Source organism: Schistocerca gregaria, chromosome 2 (genome assembly GCF_023897955.1).
Source record: "Schistocerca gregaria isolate iqSchGreg1 chromosome 2, iqSchGreg1.2, whole genome shotgun sequence".
NCBI classification, from domain to species: domain Eukaryota; kingdom Metazoa; phylum Arthropoda; class Insecta; order Orthoptera; family Acrididae; genus Schistocerca; species Schistocerca gregaria.
The window spans coordinates 1,034,825,449-1,034,842,887 of NC_064921.1; the positions used below are offsets into that span (position 1 = coordinate 1,034,825,449).

General features: G+C 45.0%; 1 protein-coding gene and 1 pseudogene across 1 annotated transcript in view; both read right to left on the reverse strand.

Moving 5' to 3' along the window:
• The window catches only part of LOC126336803 (brain-specific angiogenesis inhibitor 1-associated protein 2), a 555,994-nt gene that overhangs the window by 302,020 nt on the left and 236,535 nt on the right, over positions 1–17,439 (reverse strand). The window lies entirely within an intron of this gene.
• Positions 8,619–8,736, reverse strand: LOC126337311 (5S ribosomal RNA; annotated as a pseudogene).

The following is a 17,439-nucleotide window of genomic DNA, read 5'->3' on the forward strand; positions in this document are numbered from 1 at the left end:
TGTGAGTTCCTGGTGAAACATTGGAAATTAGCAAAATAAACAAGGCTAAAAGCAGTGTGTGTTTAGTTAAAAAAACACATTTGTTTAAATTATTGCCACCACAACTCACGTGTCATATCTATCGCATACTCTCCCCTATTTCGCAATAATACAAGACGAGCGGCCGTTTTGGAAGTTTCACGATGTCCTCTGTCTACCCTATCTGGCATGAATCCCATTTCACGCATCAATACGCCGGAAGAGGACGGACGCGATTTGTGCAGACAGTTACTTAAGAAGACCCGTTGCATCTTCTAGGTGTTCCGCCAATAAAAAGCAGTCTTTAGTTCGCTTTCCCCACAACATTTTCTGTGCGTGGTTCAAATTTAAGTTGTTCGTATTGGTATTTAACTGAAGTAATATGATCTTTATTGTTTGGCGTAATTTGCGACTTTTCGCACCACACACCAACAGAGTATTTTCAGGGCAAATTTTCGCATATATGAGGTATTGAGTGGGCATCACTTGTGAGACACATGTTTGTAAACTAATAACGTTCCTGACAAAAAAGTTGTTACCATGAAGCCGGTGGTAGAGCTACATCGAAAGTTAGCAGACAATCGTCTGCGACGCGTCCACGCTGATGTCTACGTTATTCATGTTTCGTTGCCAGTCGTGGAGTGTCACACAGAGGCACACATTTACTGTGTGGTACAGTGGGAATTCCATTGTTAAATGCAGAGGAAAGAGCTGATAGGTCGGAAGAATAAATTGAAAGCCTCTGTGAGGAGTAAGATTTGTCTGATGTGATAGAAGAAGAAACAGGAGTAGATTTAGAGGATATAGGGAATTCAGTACTAGAACCAGAGTTTAACAGAGCTTTGGAGGACTTAAGATTAAATAAAGCACTATGGATAGATAACATTCCATCATAATTTGTAAAATCATTGGGGGAAGTGGCAACAAAACGACTATTCACGATGTTGTGTAGAATGTATGACTCTGGCGACAAATCATCTGTCTTTTGGAAAAGCATCATCCACACAACTCCGAAGACTGCAAGAGGTGAGAAGTGCGAGAATTACAGCACAATCAGCTTAACAGCTCATGCCTCCAAGTTGCTGACAAGAGTAATATACAGAAAAATGGAAAAGAAAGTTGGTGATGCGTTATATGACAGTTGGTTTGGGTTTGGGAAAACTAAAGGCACGGGAGAAACAATTCTGACGTTGCGGTTAATAATGGAAGCAAAACTAAAGAAAAATTAAGACACGTTCACAAAATTTGTCGGCCTGGATAAAGCGTTCGACAATGTAAAATGGTGCAAGATGTTCGAAATTCTGAGAAAAGTAGGGTAAGCTATAGGGAGAGACGAGTCATGTGTAATTTGTACAACGCTCAAGAGGGAATAATAAGAGTGGACGATCAAGAACGAAGTGCTCGTATTAAAAAGAGTGTAAGGCAAGGATGTAGCCTTTCGCCCTTATTGTTCAATCTGCACATCTAGGAAGCAATGGTGGAAATAAAAGGAAGGTTCAGGAGTGGTACTGATATTCAAGGTGAAAGGATATCAATGATATGATTCGCTGATGACTTTGCTATCCTAAGTGAAAATGAAGAAGAATTACGTTATCTTCTCAACTGAATGAACAGTCTAATGAGTACAGAGTATGGATTGAGAGTAAATCGAAAAAAGACGAAGGTAATGAGAAGTAGTAGAAATGAGAACAGTGAGAAACTTAACATCTGGATTGTTGGTCACGACGTAGATGAAGTTAAGCAATTCTGCTACCTAGGCAGTAAAATAACCAATGACGGACGGAGCAAGGAGGACATCAAAAGCAGACTAGCAATGGCAAAAAGGGCATTCCGGGCCAAGAGAAGTCTACTAATATCAAACATCAGTCTTATTTTGAGGAAGAAATTTCTGAGAATGTACGTCTGGAGTTCAGCATTGCATGGTAGTTAACATCGACAGTGGGAAGCCGGCACAGAAGAGAATCGAAGCATTGGAGATGTTGTGCTACAGACGAATGTTGAAAATTAGGTGCACTGATAAGATAATGAATGAGGAGGTTCTGCGCAGAATCGGAGAGAAAGGAAGGGACAGGATGATATGACATCTGTTAAGACATGAGGGAATGACTTCCATGGTATTACAAAGACCTGCAGGGGCAAAAACTGTTGAGGAAGACAGAGATTGGAATACATCCAGCAAATAATTGAGGACGTAGGTTGCAAGCGCTACTCTGAGATGAATAGGTTAGTACAGAACAGGAATTCGTGGCGGGGCGCATCAAACGTGTCATAAGACTGATGACAAAAAAATACAGCAGAACATAGCACCCAGAAAGTTGAAAAGGACAAAAGTTCATATTAGAAATGTATCACCGTGGACAGATGCTTAATTCCACGAATTGGGTGGTTTAAGCTCCACGCTGTTGGTCAAATTTCTCGGCAAACATTACAGTTTGTTTGTAGTTTCCACTGAAAAATTTGACAAGACGGCCTCATACAGTCTGGGAGATTTCCAATCAACATTCTTCCACTTACGTGTAATATTCATACTGCAGAAAATCGAGCATGGAAAGTACTGCAGCAAAAGTTGTTATACAGGTACCTGAATAATAAACAAGAAGACAAGGGCAGATAAGTGCGAGAACTGTCTCAAAACGAGGTTAAAAATTCATGCATCAAGTCGCTGATAAGAATAATACACAGTGTAATGGAAAAGTAAACTGAGGATCTGTTAGTTGACGATCACTTTGAATTTATGGAAAGTAGTGGCACTACAGACGTGGTTTGACGATGCGTTTCATAACAGAAGCAAGACTTAAAGAGACGTTCATAGCTTTTATCCACCTACTGAAAGGTGTCGATGATATAAAATTGTGGCATACCCATAGCTGCGAAAACAGGAGTAAGCCATAGGAAAAACAGGTAATATGCAATATGTACACGAACCAAGAAGGAAGGTTACGAATGAAAGATTAAGAATTTTTCACATTAAAAAGAAGGTAAGACAGGGATACAGTATTTCGCCCCTACTATTCAATCTATACCTAGAACAAGAAATGCGGAAATAAAGGATAAGTTCAAGAGTGAGATAAAAATTCAGGGGACGGGACATAAATATTAAAATTCGCTGATACACAGCGAAAGTGAATAGTAACTGATTCAGTCGAATAGAACAAACAGTGTAGCAAACACACATAGTTGACTGAGATTAAATCGCAGGCAGACGAAAGTATGGTGTTGTATCAGGAAGGAGATTAGCGAGAAACTTTGCATCAACACTGTTGATACTCGACACAGGATGACAAGGAATTCTGATTCCTTGTAATCAGAGTAACAAGTGAGGTACGAAGCAAGGGAGCCATGAAAGGCAGACTGGCACTGGCAAAGACGACCTTTCTGAGCAAAAGGAGGCTGCTAGTGTCAAATGTTAGCCTTAATTTGGGACGATTGTTTTTAGAATGTACGTCTGAAGCACAGCATTCTATGGCAGTGAATCTTTGAATATGGGAAAACCGGAAAAGAAGAGAATATAAGCAGACGATATGTGCTGATATATCTCCCTGTCTTTCCAAACATTTATCTCGACTTTCGGTATCTGCTGGTAAATCGGATGTGGCATGTTAATGTTTTTTTTTTCTTTTCTTCCTGTCGCCACGTCGTACCCCCCAGGAAGGACTTAGTGAACCCAAACTGTCTGCGTCTAATAAAATCCATGGAAGAGTGCGAATGTGTTCAGATGTCGGCGAGCCGTGTAACTGAAGCGGAACGTTGGGACCAGCCCGATATTCACCTAGCGGGATGTGGGAAACCGCCTACAAGCCACATCCAGGCTGGTCAGCACACCGGCCCTCGTCGTTAATCCGTTGGGTGGATTCAATTCAGGGCTGGCGCGCCTACCCGAGTACAGGAAGCAGAGCGTTAGCGCTCTCGGCTACCCTGGTGTTTGATATGTGGTGCTATATAATTACATTGAAAATTGGGTGGACTGATAAGATGAGGCAAGACGTGGTTCTCCGTGTTCTCGACGAATAAAGGAACATACGGAAAAGATTGACTAGAAGAAGGGGCACGATGATAAGATGTAAGTTAAAATGTCAGGGAGTAGCTATTCTGGCAATCGACGGAGTTGTAAAGGTGAAAACTCTATGGGAAGACAAAGACTGCAAAACATCCAACAAAAAATTGAGGGCATGGGGTGCTAGTACTACTTTGAGACGAAGGAGTTGGCACAAGAGGGCAATTCGTATGAGGCCGCATAAGATCATCAGAAGAATGATGCCTGAAGAAGAAAAGACGTTACAATGCTTACGCAGAGATTCACAGTAACCACCTTAACACTTCCCGTAATTTGTGCATATAACGTAAATAGCGAACACAGCAATGCATTGCAAATGATAAATATGCATGGGTTCTGGCTATATGTCTTAATCTCCTTTGCCGCTTCTCTCTACCCATCTTCTCCTCCCCTTTATTTTTCCATCTCTTCCTTGTCCTCTCTCCCCATCCATCAGTAGCTGCTCCTTCTCCTTGTCTCTTCCTACTAACTATGTGTCTCTACCTTCTCCTACACCATCTCTCTATCTAACTCCTCCCCCTCCCCCCTCTATGTCCATTACCTACCCTCCTCTCTCTTCATGTACACTCCTGGAAATTGAAATAAGAACACTGTGAATTCATTGTCCCAGGAAGGCGTAACTTTATTGACACATTCCTGGGGTCAGATACATCACATGATCACACTGACAGAACCACAGGCACATAGACACAGGCAACAGAGCATGCACAATGTCGGCACTAGTACAGTGTATATCCACCTATCGCAGCAATGCAGGCTGCTATTCTCCCATGGAGACGATCGTGGAGATGCTGGATGTAGTCCTGTGGAACGGCTTGCCCTGCCATTTCCACCTGGCGCCTCAGTTGGACCAGCGTTCGTGCTGAACGTGCAGACCGCGTGAAACGACGCTTCATCCAGTCCCAAACGTGCTCAATGGGGGACAGATCTGGAGATCTTGCTGGCCAGGGTAGTTGACTTACACCTTCTAGAGCACGTTGGGTGGCACGGGATACATGCGGACGTGCATTGTCCTGTTGGAACAGCAAGTTCCCTTGCCGGTCTAGTAATGGTAGAACGATGGGTTCGATGACGGTTTGGATGTACCGTGCACTATTCAGTGTCCCCTCGACGGTCACCAGAGGCGTACGGCCAGTGTAGGAGGTCGCTCCCCACACCATGATGCCGGGTGTTGGCCCTGTGTGCCTCGGTCGTATGCAGTCCTGATTGTGGCGCTCACCTGCACGGCGCCAAACACGCATACGACCATCATTGGCACCAAGGCCGAAGCGACTCTCATCGCTGAAGACGACACGTCTCCATTCGTCCCTCCATTCACGCCTGTCGCGACACCACTGGAGGCGGGCTGCACGATGTTGGGGCGTGAGCGGAAGACGGCCTAACGGTGTGCGGGACCGTAGCCCAGCTTCATGGAGACGGTTGCGAATGGTCCTCGCCGATACCCCAGGAGCAACAGTGTCCCTAATTTGCTGGGAAGTGGCGGTGCGGTCCCCTACGGCACTGCGTAGGATCCTACGGTCTTGGCGTGCATCCGTGCGTCGCTGCGGTCCGGTCCCAGGTCGACGGGCACGAGCACCTTCCGCCGACCACTGGCGACAACATCGATGTACTGTGGAGACCTCACGCCCCACGTGTTGAGCGATTCGGCGGTACGTCCACCCGGCCTCCCGCATGCCCACTATACGCCCTCGCTCAAAGTCCGTCAACTGCACATACGGTTCACGTCCACATTGTCGCGGCATGCTACCAGTGTTAAAGACTGCGATGGAGCTCCGTATGCCACGGCAAACTGGCTGACACTGACGGCGGCGGTGCACAAATGCTGCGCAGCTAGCGCCATTCGACGGCCAACACCGCGGTTCCTGGTGTGTCCGCTGTGCCGTGTGTGTGATCATTGCTTGTACAGCCCTCTCGCAGTGTATGGAGCAAGTATGGTGGGTCTGACACACCGGTGTCAATGTGGTCTTTTTTCCATTTCCAGGAGTGTATTTCTCGTCCTCTCTCTCTCTCTCTCTCTCTCTCTCTCTCTCTCTCTCTCTCTGACCTTGAGCCTTACTTTTTGTTATTATCAATGAAACTTTGATGGAAATTTATGAAGCTTCAAATGAATGGGTAAATTACTTGGGACTATTTGATACACGAGGAATGAGAGACCACTCCTGAGGCTGATGATCTGTGAAGATAGTAGCTTCGATGACAGCATTTTACTCTGCAAACTAGTGAATTACAAAGTTTCGGACCATTCAGAATCCATAGTAGTATTCTAATCATAGGCCAATAAGTCTTAAATACAACTTCCCTGCTTTCGGCTAAAAACGACTGCGAAGAAGAACAAAAACAGCAGATAGTTGTTATACAATTTTCGTTTAAAATTGTATATAACTATTAAGAACATATATGGGAGAAACCATTTGTCTAACGTTTTACATGCCCTGCCACTCTAGTTAAAACTGTGTGAAGGGAAGAAAACGAAACCAAGCATTTTCACATCATTGCATTTTCTTCCTTGAAGTTATTTGTAATAGAAAACCTGTACACTGTTGTTTTAAATATATATAGAGACTTCCGCATCCGAATGTTTGTTAGAGAATTGTATAATCATTTGCAATAAGTCATTCAAGAATTTTTCGAGATTTCTGCTGAAAACTTTTTCGTATAAAGTATTGTAGGCCACGTCCATCCAGAAGTTTATTAGAGCACTGCGTAAAAACTGGAAGTAAATCGTCAGGGACTTCTTTGAAATTTTTGCTAACAAGATTTCCACTTTACATACCGTATACATTCAAAAAATACGTAGCCTATGTCCGTCGGAACATTATTAGAGTATCGTGTCAAAACACGAAGTAAATCTGTCAAGGACATTTCGGATTTTCGTAACCACGTTAAAAACCGTCTTGTGTTTATATAGTAGTTTAGATATAGATTTGCGTAAAAATGTGGGGGGGGGGGGGGGTTGTAGTTGATCATTAATTCCTTATCTCAGAATACTCGGTTCAGATGCTTTACCATTAGAATAATTCGATGTTGAGCATTTAACACAACAATCTGTAGAACTGTTTTTAGAATGTAATTTATTATCTAGAAAGATGATTACCAGTAGTGGGATCACAATCGACTTGTAGCAAGAGATATTTCATGTTATCATTATTCTGTGGTTAATTTCTGTGGCTCTATGGCAACGTCATTGCATCTGACCGCCTTGCCCGTTGCAGAGGTGCTTACCTTGAGAAAAGAGGTCTCGGCTCGTAGCACGCCGACGTGCAAGCTTCCTGATGCATTAGCTTCAAGGTCAGGTCTGGTTGAAATCGATCCAGTGGATTACGATCAGATGCCGAACGCTCATCCATATATATAGACAGATGTAGGCGACAAATGTCAGTGCAGTTTTTTAACTGGCAGAGGAAGAGGAAAGGGGGGTGAAGTTCTCAAAATTCTGTCGTCAAAGAAGCTCCCTTGGATCATCCAAGTGGACGGTGCCGCCCCCGTTGGAAACCATTAGCCCAGTTATAGATGCTACGATAAGGGCGTGCAGAGTGCTGTGTTTATGTTGTTGACGAGAGAGGCAGTGGGGTGAGCGAGGAGCGCAGTGGCGCCGCGTAGCGTACGCCTCTCAAATTACAGCTCGGGGTCGTCGAGCTCATCGCTTGACATGAATAATGCGGCCCTTTAAGCCCTAACGATGCTCTCAACTTCATAGCAGAGCAATTTCTCTCGTGTCCGCAGGGCCCATCAACAAACCGCCAACTGTCGGGTACGTCAACATGAGGGACAAAAATTACTGTCAATGGTCGAAGCGCAGAACTCGCCGCCTGTTCCAGAAGAGATTCTACAACGGCTGCATAAACAGCCTGTCTCCATGTTAACCTAACACGAAATAAGGACGCAGATAACTAAAGAAATCGTATTTGAAGTGAATCATATTTTCGTACCTAATACTTCTTACAGACGGCCGGCCGCGGTGGCCGAGCGGTTCTAGGCACTACAGTCTGGAACCGCGAGATCGCTACGGTCGCAGGTTCGAATCCTGCCTCGGGCATGGATGTGTGTGGTGTCCTTAGGTTAGTTAGGTTTACGTAGCTCTAAGTCTAGGGGACTGATGACCTCAGAATGTCTATGTCCCATAGTACTCAGAGCCATTTTTTTCTTACAGACGAGGTTCACGTGCCATCATGCTATTGGGTGCGCAGCGTAAGCAACACCTTTATTTTTATTTTGGCCTGACTATACGAACGAAGAGGTTGTGAAATAACGTAATAACATCACGAGAAATGTCTGATCTTGTATAATCTACAGTAATTTGGACCCTTTGATTATATTTGTATCTCTCTCTCTCTCTCCTGTCGCACAGGCCATGAAGGCCAAAAGGCACCGACTGGCCGCCGATTCGATTCATCCTCAGTCCACAGGCGTCACTGGATGCGGATATGGAAGGACATGTGGTCAGCACTCTGCTATCCCGGCTGTACGTCAGTTTGCGAGACCGGAGCCGCTACTTCTCAATCAAGTAGCTCCTCAGTCTGCTCACAAGGGCTGAGTGCACCTCGCATGCCAACAGCGCTAGGCAGACCGGATGGTCACCCATCCAAGTGCTAGCCCAGCCCGACAGGGCTTAACTTTGGTGATCTGACGAGAACCGGTGTTACCAGTGCGGCAAGGCCGTTGGCATTATATTTGTATCCCTAAACTTTTGCCTTTCTTTTTCCACAGATCTATTTCGGTTTAGTCCGTTATCTCTTTCCAGCTAGTACTAATATTTCCACTCTTATTTGCAAGGCTTGGTTACAATTCCTCCTCCTTACTGCTCCGTCCGTTGCGCAAGTAATTCTTCTTGAATGCCTAGAGGTTTCCCTCTGACAGTTCTCCTATTCCACTTTTCCCATTTCCGTGATTCGCTTCGTCACAATACTCAATTACAGACATACTATTTCTACAAAAGTGTCCTCAACCCCTTATCAGTAAATGTCAAGAGTACGCCCATACTGTTGAAGAAATATTTGTTCGCCCATGTCGGTCTCCTTCTGTCTGTCGTATACAGTCCTGCATCTCATGCAGCAAAGATTTCACTACTCCTGCTGGTACTGCTTGTTTTTCTTTAATTAGTTATTTATCTTTCACCCCGCTCAGTAGTGGTGCTTATATTCGATTCACTTGCACTTGTCTGTACTGGCACTTGTTCCCCTTCAATTTTAGTTTCCTTTATTAGGTTCACGGATTTACGTTCCTACTTTTCGGTACTTTTAGAACTTCATAAGTTAGCATACGCATTTCCTTTTACTTATTTAAGCTGAAACATGCAAGTATATATATATATATATATATATATATATATATATATATATATATATATATATATATATATAGTTAAAATTTTAACTCATACACAAAATCTACCATTTCCAACATTTTTGGAGCACGAACCACTCTCGCAAAGATTTTACAAATACACTCCTGGAAATTGAAATAAGAACACCGTGAATTCATTGTCCCAGGAAGGGGAAACTTTATTGACACATTCCTGGGGTCAGATACATCACATGATCACACTGACAGAACCACAGGCACATAGACACAGGCAACAGAGCATGCACAATGTCGGCACTAGTACAGTGTATATCCACCTTTCGCAGCAATGCAGGCTGCTATTCTCCCATGGAGACGATCGTAGAGATGCTGGATGTAGTCCTGTGGAACGGCTTGTCATGCCATTTCCACCTGGCGCCGCAGTTGGACCAGCGTTCGTGCTGGACGTGCAGACCGCGTGAGACGACGCTTCATCCAGTCCCAAACATGCTCAATGGGAGACAGATCTGGAGATCTTGCTGGCCAGGGTAGTTGACTTACACCTTCTAGACCACGTTGGGTGGCACGGGATACATGCGGACGTGCATTGTCCTGTTGGAACAGCAAGTTCCCTTGCCGGTCTCAGAATGGTAGAACGATGGGTTTGATGACGGTTTGGATGTACCGTGCACTATTCAGTGTCCCCTCGACGATCACCAGAGGTGTACGGCCAGTGTAGGAGATCGCTCCCCACACCATGACGCCGGGTGTTGGCCCTGTGTGCCTCGGTCGTACGCAGTCCTGATTGTGGCGCTCACCTGCACGGCGCCAAACACGCATACGACCATCATTGGCATCAAGGCAGAAGCGACTCTCATCGCTGAAGACGACACGTCTCCATTCGTCCCTCCATTCACGCCTGTCGCGACACCACTGGAGGCGGGCTGCACGATGTTGGGGAAGACGGCCTAACGGTGTGCGGGACCGTAGCCCAGCTTCATGGAGACGGTTGCGAATGGTCCTCGCCGATACCCCAGGAGCAACAGCGTCCCTAATTTGCTGGGAAGTGGCGGTGCGGTCCCCTACTGCACTGCGTAGGATCCTACGGTCTTGGCGTGCATCCGTGCGTCGCTGCGGTCCGGTCCCAGGTCGACGTGCACGTGCACCTTCCGCCGACCACTGGCGACAACATCGATGTACTGTGGAGACCTCACGCCCCACGTGTTGAGCAATTCGGCGGCACGTCCACCCGGCCTCCCGCATGCCCACTATACGCCCTCGCTCAAAGTCCGTCAACTGCACATACGGTTCACGTCCACGCTGTCGCGGCATGCTACCAGTGTTAAAGACTGCGATGGAGCTCCGTATGCCACGGCAAACTGGCTGACACTGACGGCGGCGGTGCACAAATGCTGCGCAGCTAGCGCCATTCGACGGCCAACACCGCGGTTCCAGGTGTGTCCGCTGTGCCGTGCGTGTGATCATTGCTTGTACAGCCCTCTCGCAGGTCTACATCCAGCATCTCCATGGGAGAATAGCAGCCTGCATTGCTGCGAAAGTTGGATATACACTGTACTAGTGCCGACATTGTACATGCTCTGTTGCCTGTGTCTATGTGCCTATGGTTCTGTCAGTGTGATCATGTGATGTATCTGACACCAGGAATGTGTCAATAAAGTTTCCCCTTCCTGGGACAATGAATTCACGGTGTTCTTATTTCAATTTCCAGGAGAGTATGAGACTTGTAAAAGCATAAACACTCTTTGCTGCGTCAGACCACATTCTGAACAGCGCTGTGTCTGAAACGTTTTGCTCAGCCACTTACAAGAAAACAGCGTAATTTCGACGCTGGCCTTCGCCGTTATGACCTCCACGACAGAGGCGTCAAGGGAAGGGGTGAGAGAAGGGAAAGGGGGCTGTGACGATCTCCCCATCGTGTGACTTGACAGCGAAGCGCTGGGCGGAATTGTGATGCCAATGTGACATCTTTAAGCCACGAAAAAGCTCACATGAACCTCTGCACTCAGTGCCTCCCTCCTTTTTTTTGGGTAGGCACTTTGCGGATAAAGAGGTCGCCGTCGCTATGGGTGACATGGGGATGGTGGAGGTGGGGGGGGGGGGGGGGGAGGTGTTCGAAGAAATAGCCTTTAATTCTTTTGTGCAGTTTAGTTCTCTGCGTAGTTATCCACTGATTGCAAAAGTGTGTCCCATTTAAGAGTGTTCTATACATAGTTGCGCGGAGTCAGCGAGTACACAACTTTCCCACTAGAGCGCGCCTCGCTGAGCACAACAGCGCAGGCGCAGCGCTCGTCTGTCTCCGAACTATGAGATGGCGCTATCTTAGAGAAGGACCAAATTCTGCTTCCGCCGATCCGCGTATTAATATGTAACGCAGCCAATGAGATTGCTGCTAACGTAGAACCTTTTCTCCTCGTGGCTCACACTCGCGCAGTGATACCTGAACGCGTGAGGTATTATAACGAGTGTACAGGCCTCCGATTAGTCAGTCTGCATTAGTCTGTAGTCAAGTTTCAGTCTGCGCCTAATACGATTATCATATTCCTGTACATAGCCATGAAGAGAAATGTATAGACACTTTGTCAAGTATCAGAGATATGTGAGAATAAGATTAACGTACCAAGACCAAAGGAACTTCAGATTGTCAATTGTAAACAGAATCCAGAATCAAGTTAAGTAATTTCTATGCTTTTTATTATTTTAATAAATGTGTGTGTAAATTAATCAAGTTCTGTTTAAAGTTGGTCACCATCAATCTGCTACTCTAAGCGTGCAAGTGGCACTTCTATCGTCTGACCTAACGGCAGAAGATAAACATGCCACGATAACTATGCTGACACTATGAACATCAAGAGCTCAGATGGAAACCCAGTTCTAAGCAAAGAAGGGAAAGCAGAAAGGTGGAAGGAGTATATAGAGGGTCTATACAAGGGCGATGTACTTGAGGACAATATTATGGAAATGGAAGAGGATGTAGATGAAGATGAAATGGGAGATACGATACTGCGTGAAGAGTTTGACAGAGCACTGAAAGACCTGAGTCGAAGCAAGGCCCCCGGAGTAGACAACATTCCATTGGAACTACTGACGGCCTTGGGAGAGCCAGTCCTGACAAAACTCTACCATCTGGTGAGCAAGATGTATGAGACAGGCGAAATACCCTCAGACTTCAAGACGAATATAACAATTCCAATCCCAAAGAAAGCAGGTGTTGACAGATGTGAAAATTACCGAACTAGAGTTTAATAAGCCAGCTGCACAATACCAACAAGAATTCTTTACAGACGAATGGAAAAACTAGTAGAAGCCGACCTCGGGGAAGACCAGTTTGGATCTCTTAGAAATACTGGAACACGTGAGGCAATACTGACCTTACGACTTATCTTAGAAGAAAGATTAAGGAAAGGCAAACTTACGTTTCTAGCATTTGTAGACTTAGAGAAAGCTTTTGACAATGTTGACTGGAATACTCTCTTTCAACTTCTAAAGGTGGCAGGGGTAAAATACAGGGAGCGAAAGGCTATTTACAATTTGTACAGAAACCAGATGGCAGTTATAAGAATCGAGGGACATGAAAGGGAAGCAGTGGTTGGCAGGGTTGTAGCATCTCCCCGATGCTATTCAATCTGTATATTGAGCAAGCAGTAAAGGAAACAAAAGAAAAATTCGGAGTAGGTATTAAAATCCATGGAGAAGAAATAAATACTTTGACGTTCGCCGATGACATTGTAATTCTGTCAGAGACAGCAAAGGACTTGGAAGAGCTGTTGAATGGAATGGACAATGTCTTGAGAGGAGTAACAAAAGCAAAACGAGGATAATGGAATGTAGTCGAATTAAGTCGGGCGATGCTGAGGGAATTAGATTAGGAAATGAGACACTTAAAGTAGTAAAGGAGTTTTGCTATTTGGGGAGCAAAATAACTGATGATGGTCGAAGTAGAGAGGATATAAAATGTAGACTGGCAATGGTATGGAAAGCGTTTCTGAAGAAGAGAAATTTGTTAACATCGAGTATAGATTTAAGTGTCAGGAAGTCTTTTTTGAAACTATTTGTATGGAGTGTAGCCATGTATAGAAGTGAAACATGGACGGAGTAGAAATGATCAAACGCCACAACCAGATTCACGGTCAAACCTCTAGTTTTTTGAGGTGATAATTAGAACTTTACGTCACGCCTGAAGGGTTGCCTAGGAGAGTGATGTTGAAGTCGTACCAGAGTTGCTTTCCCTCGAGAGATATCGGAGGCGCGGAGAGCGGCAACTACACGGACAGCGAGTAGTGTCTGCTCCGCGAGGGATCGTCTTCCGGAGCCGCGGCAGGGTGAAGGGCGGTGCGGTGCGGCGAGCTGGCTGCGCCGGCGGCGCTGAGCGGATTAAAGTTGGAATTCCTTTGTGGCGCGCTCCGGCTTAGCGTTTAAAGCCTCATTAATTTCATTTAGAGTCACACGTGAGGCTCTTTAATTACGGAGCCGCGCCCGCTAAACTGCCCGCTGTCGAGGCGGCGCTCGCGACGCGACGCGAACAGACAGCCCCGGGTGTGGCGGCGCGAATTAATGAGAGCTCCTCGCTGTAATAAGAACTCGTCGAGGAAAAGCACCTCGTTATGGGCAATTTTCTTTCAGACGAACGAGGTCTGAGGTGCCTTTCTACACAGTTCCACTCCCTGCAAATTCGTGTACTTTATTTTAAACCGTTCTCTCCTTAATGTGAGGTATGAATTAGAACCTGCGTCATCCCTTAAATTTATGTAACCTTTAACGCTTCCTCCATTGCAAAATATTGTAGCCCCAGTCCTGTCGGTCGTATCTTCCTCTAATAACGTCCATCAAAATGATCTTTTGGATAGAGTGGATAGCAATGTGCGGCTGTTTGCTGATGATGCTGTGGTGTAGGGGAAGGTGTCGTCGTTGAGCGACTGTAGGAGGATACGAGATGACTTATACAGGATTTGTGATTGGTGCAAAGAATGGAAGTCTCTAGAGGAAAGGAGGCGTTCTTTTCGTGAATCGCTACTGAGGAAATTTAGAGAACCAGCATTTGAGGCTGACTGCAGTACAATTTTACTGCTGCCAACTTACATTTCGCGGAAAGACCACAAAGATAAGATATGAGGGATTAGGGCTCGTACAGAGGCATATAGGCAGTCGTTTATCCCTTGTTCTGTTTGGGAGTGGAAGAGGGAGAGAAGATACTAGTTGTGGTACAAGGTACCCTCCGCCACGCACCGTATGGTGGATTGCGGAGTATGTATGTGGATGTAGATGTAGACTCTACGAGGCATTAACAGATTCGTGAGACATCTTTTTCAGTGTCCTCACTGGTCTGATGCGGCCCACAACGATTTCCTCTTCTATGACAGCCTCTTCATTTCACAGAAGGAAACTCAACGACTTCTATTATTTGTTGGATACATTTCAGTCTCTGTTACCCCCTACAGTGTTTGCCAGATGAAGTTCTACGTAGCACCATTGAAGTTACTACCTGATGTAACATATATCATATCATTCTGTGTTTTCTTGTTGTCAACAACTTACATAGGTTTCTCTTCTCCCTGTTTTGGTGGAGAACCTTCTCATCCATACATTTTAAAAATGTATGTATATATGTGTATATTACATCTCTTCCTAAATCACGGGTCCGATTTGAACCAAGCTTGGAAGAATTACCACTTACTGTCTGGAAAGAGTCGCTGTGAGTTAAAGAACCACCTACATATCACAGGAATGTGAATGAGGCTAAAAAAGCGGCATAACCCTTGACGTGCGAATATCCATACTTTTTACACATAATTTCAAACATTTACGAGATATTTTGTCGTCGATAAACCACACAAAATGATGGAAGGAAAAGGGCGGTGTCACGTTTCAACAGTATAATTGTCCGTGTCTCGGAGCCAGAACTCTGCTACAATGGTTTGAGGAGCATTATAGTGACGTCATGTTGATGTCTCGGCGACCACATAAGCCTGACGTACATCCTATGGAATCCATCTTGGTCAGTACCGGACACCATCAGCCGGTATGTTAATCAGCGGCCCTTATTTATGCGAATTACATGACCTGTGCCTAGACATCTAACGTCGTACACCTCCACAAACCTACCAACAAACAGTCGGACCCCTCATATGCAGAATCAGTTATGTATTTCGTTCCAAAGTCGGAAAAAACAAGCTATTAAGCTTTTTAGCCTCATCAGTGTATATTCAATTTTCAAAAATTTTCCGGCTATTTTGACTGGATACACAATAAAAATATCTTCCATATTTTTTACTCATATACCGCTGGAGGTGTAACTGACGTACAAAGAGAGCCGTAACATATGGAAACTTGTGGGACTCTTTAAAGAAAGAAATAGAAAAAAAGTGACCTCAACTGTTTGAGTTCCACCGACAGCAAACCTTCATTACTGTCTGCAGATACATTTTATATTATACTGATTATAGAACCAACCGCGGTGCCCGAGCGGTTCTAGGCGCTTCAGACCGGAACCACGCGGCTGCTGAGGTCGCAGGTTCGAATCCTGCCTGGGGCATGGATGTGTGTGATGTACTTAAGTTAGTTAGGTTTACGTAGTTCTAGGTCTAGGGACTGATGGCCTCAGATACCGCGCGGGCGGTCAAAGGAGCTGCAGTCGTGGACTGTGTGGCTGGTCCCGGCGGAGGTTCGAGTCCTCCCTCGGGAATGGGTGTGTGTGTTTGTCCTTAGGATAATTTAGGTTAAGTAGCGTGTAAGCTTAGGGACTGATAACCTTAGCAGTTAAGTCCCATAAGATTTCACACACATTTGGACATTTTTACCTCAGATGTAAAGTCCAATAGTGCGTAGAGGAGTTTGATCCATTTTGGAACTAATTTTAGTTTATTTCAATACTTTTTTATCTTTACCTACGTTTCTAGCATATAGAGGGAGCGAAAGACTATTTACAATTTGTACAGAAATCACATGGTAGTTGTAAGAGTCGAGGGGCATGAAAGGGAATCAGTGGTTGGGAAGGGAGTGAGACAGGGTTGTAGCCTCACCCCGATGCTATTCAATCTGTATATTGAGCAAGCAATAAAGGAAACAAGAGAAAAATTCGGAGTAGGTACTAAAATACATGGAGAAAAAATAAAAAATTTGAGGTTCGCCAGCGACATTGTAATTCTGTCACAGACAGCAAAGGACTTGGAAGAGCAGTTGAACGAACTGGACAGTGTCTTGAAGTGAGGGTATAAGATGAACATCAACAAAAGCAAAACGAGGATAATGGAATGTAGTCGAATTAAGTCGGGTGATGCTTAGGGAATTAGATTAGGAAATGAGACACTTAAAGTAATAAAGGAGTTTTGCTATTTGGTGAGCAAAATAACTGATGATGGTCGAGGTAGAGAGGATATAAAATGTAGTCTGGCAATGGCAAGGAAAGCGTTTCTGAAGAAGAGCAATTTGTTAACATAGAGTATTGATTTAAGTGTCAGGAAGTCGTTTCTGAAAGTATTTGTATGGAGCGTAGTGATGCATGGAAGTGAAACATGGACGATAAATTGTTTAGACAAGAAGAGAATAAAAGCTTTCGGAATGCTGAAGATTAGATGGGTAGATCACATAGCTAATGATGAGGTATTGAATAGAATTGGGGAGAAGACTAGAAGAAAGGATCGGTTGGTAGGACATGTTCTGAGGCATCAAGGGATCACCAATTTAGTACTGGAGGGCAGCGTGGAGGGTAAAAATCGTAGAGGGAGACCAAGAGATGAATACACTAAGCAGATTCAGAAGGATGTTGGCTGCAGTAGGTACTGGGAGATGTAGAAGCTTACACAGGATACAGTAGCATAGAGTGCTGCAGCAAACCTCTCTCAGGACTGAAGACCACTACAACAACAACATTTATTTCCAGCTAGTTCAGGGTTCGCTGCACCCTTCTCAAGCTCTCATTCTTGCAATCACCCAACCTGTCAAACAGGAACACCCGACTCCCGGGACCTACTGTGACCATTGATGATGCCAGCTTGATTGTTTTGTATCATTTGAATAAGAATGAACGGATGCAGATGGGGCCGTGATTCCGAAACTGGTCGAAACGAAAG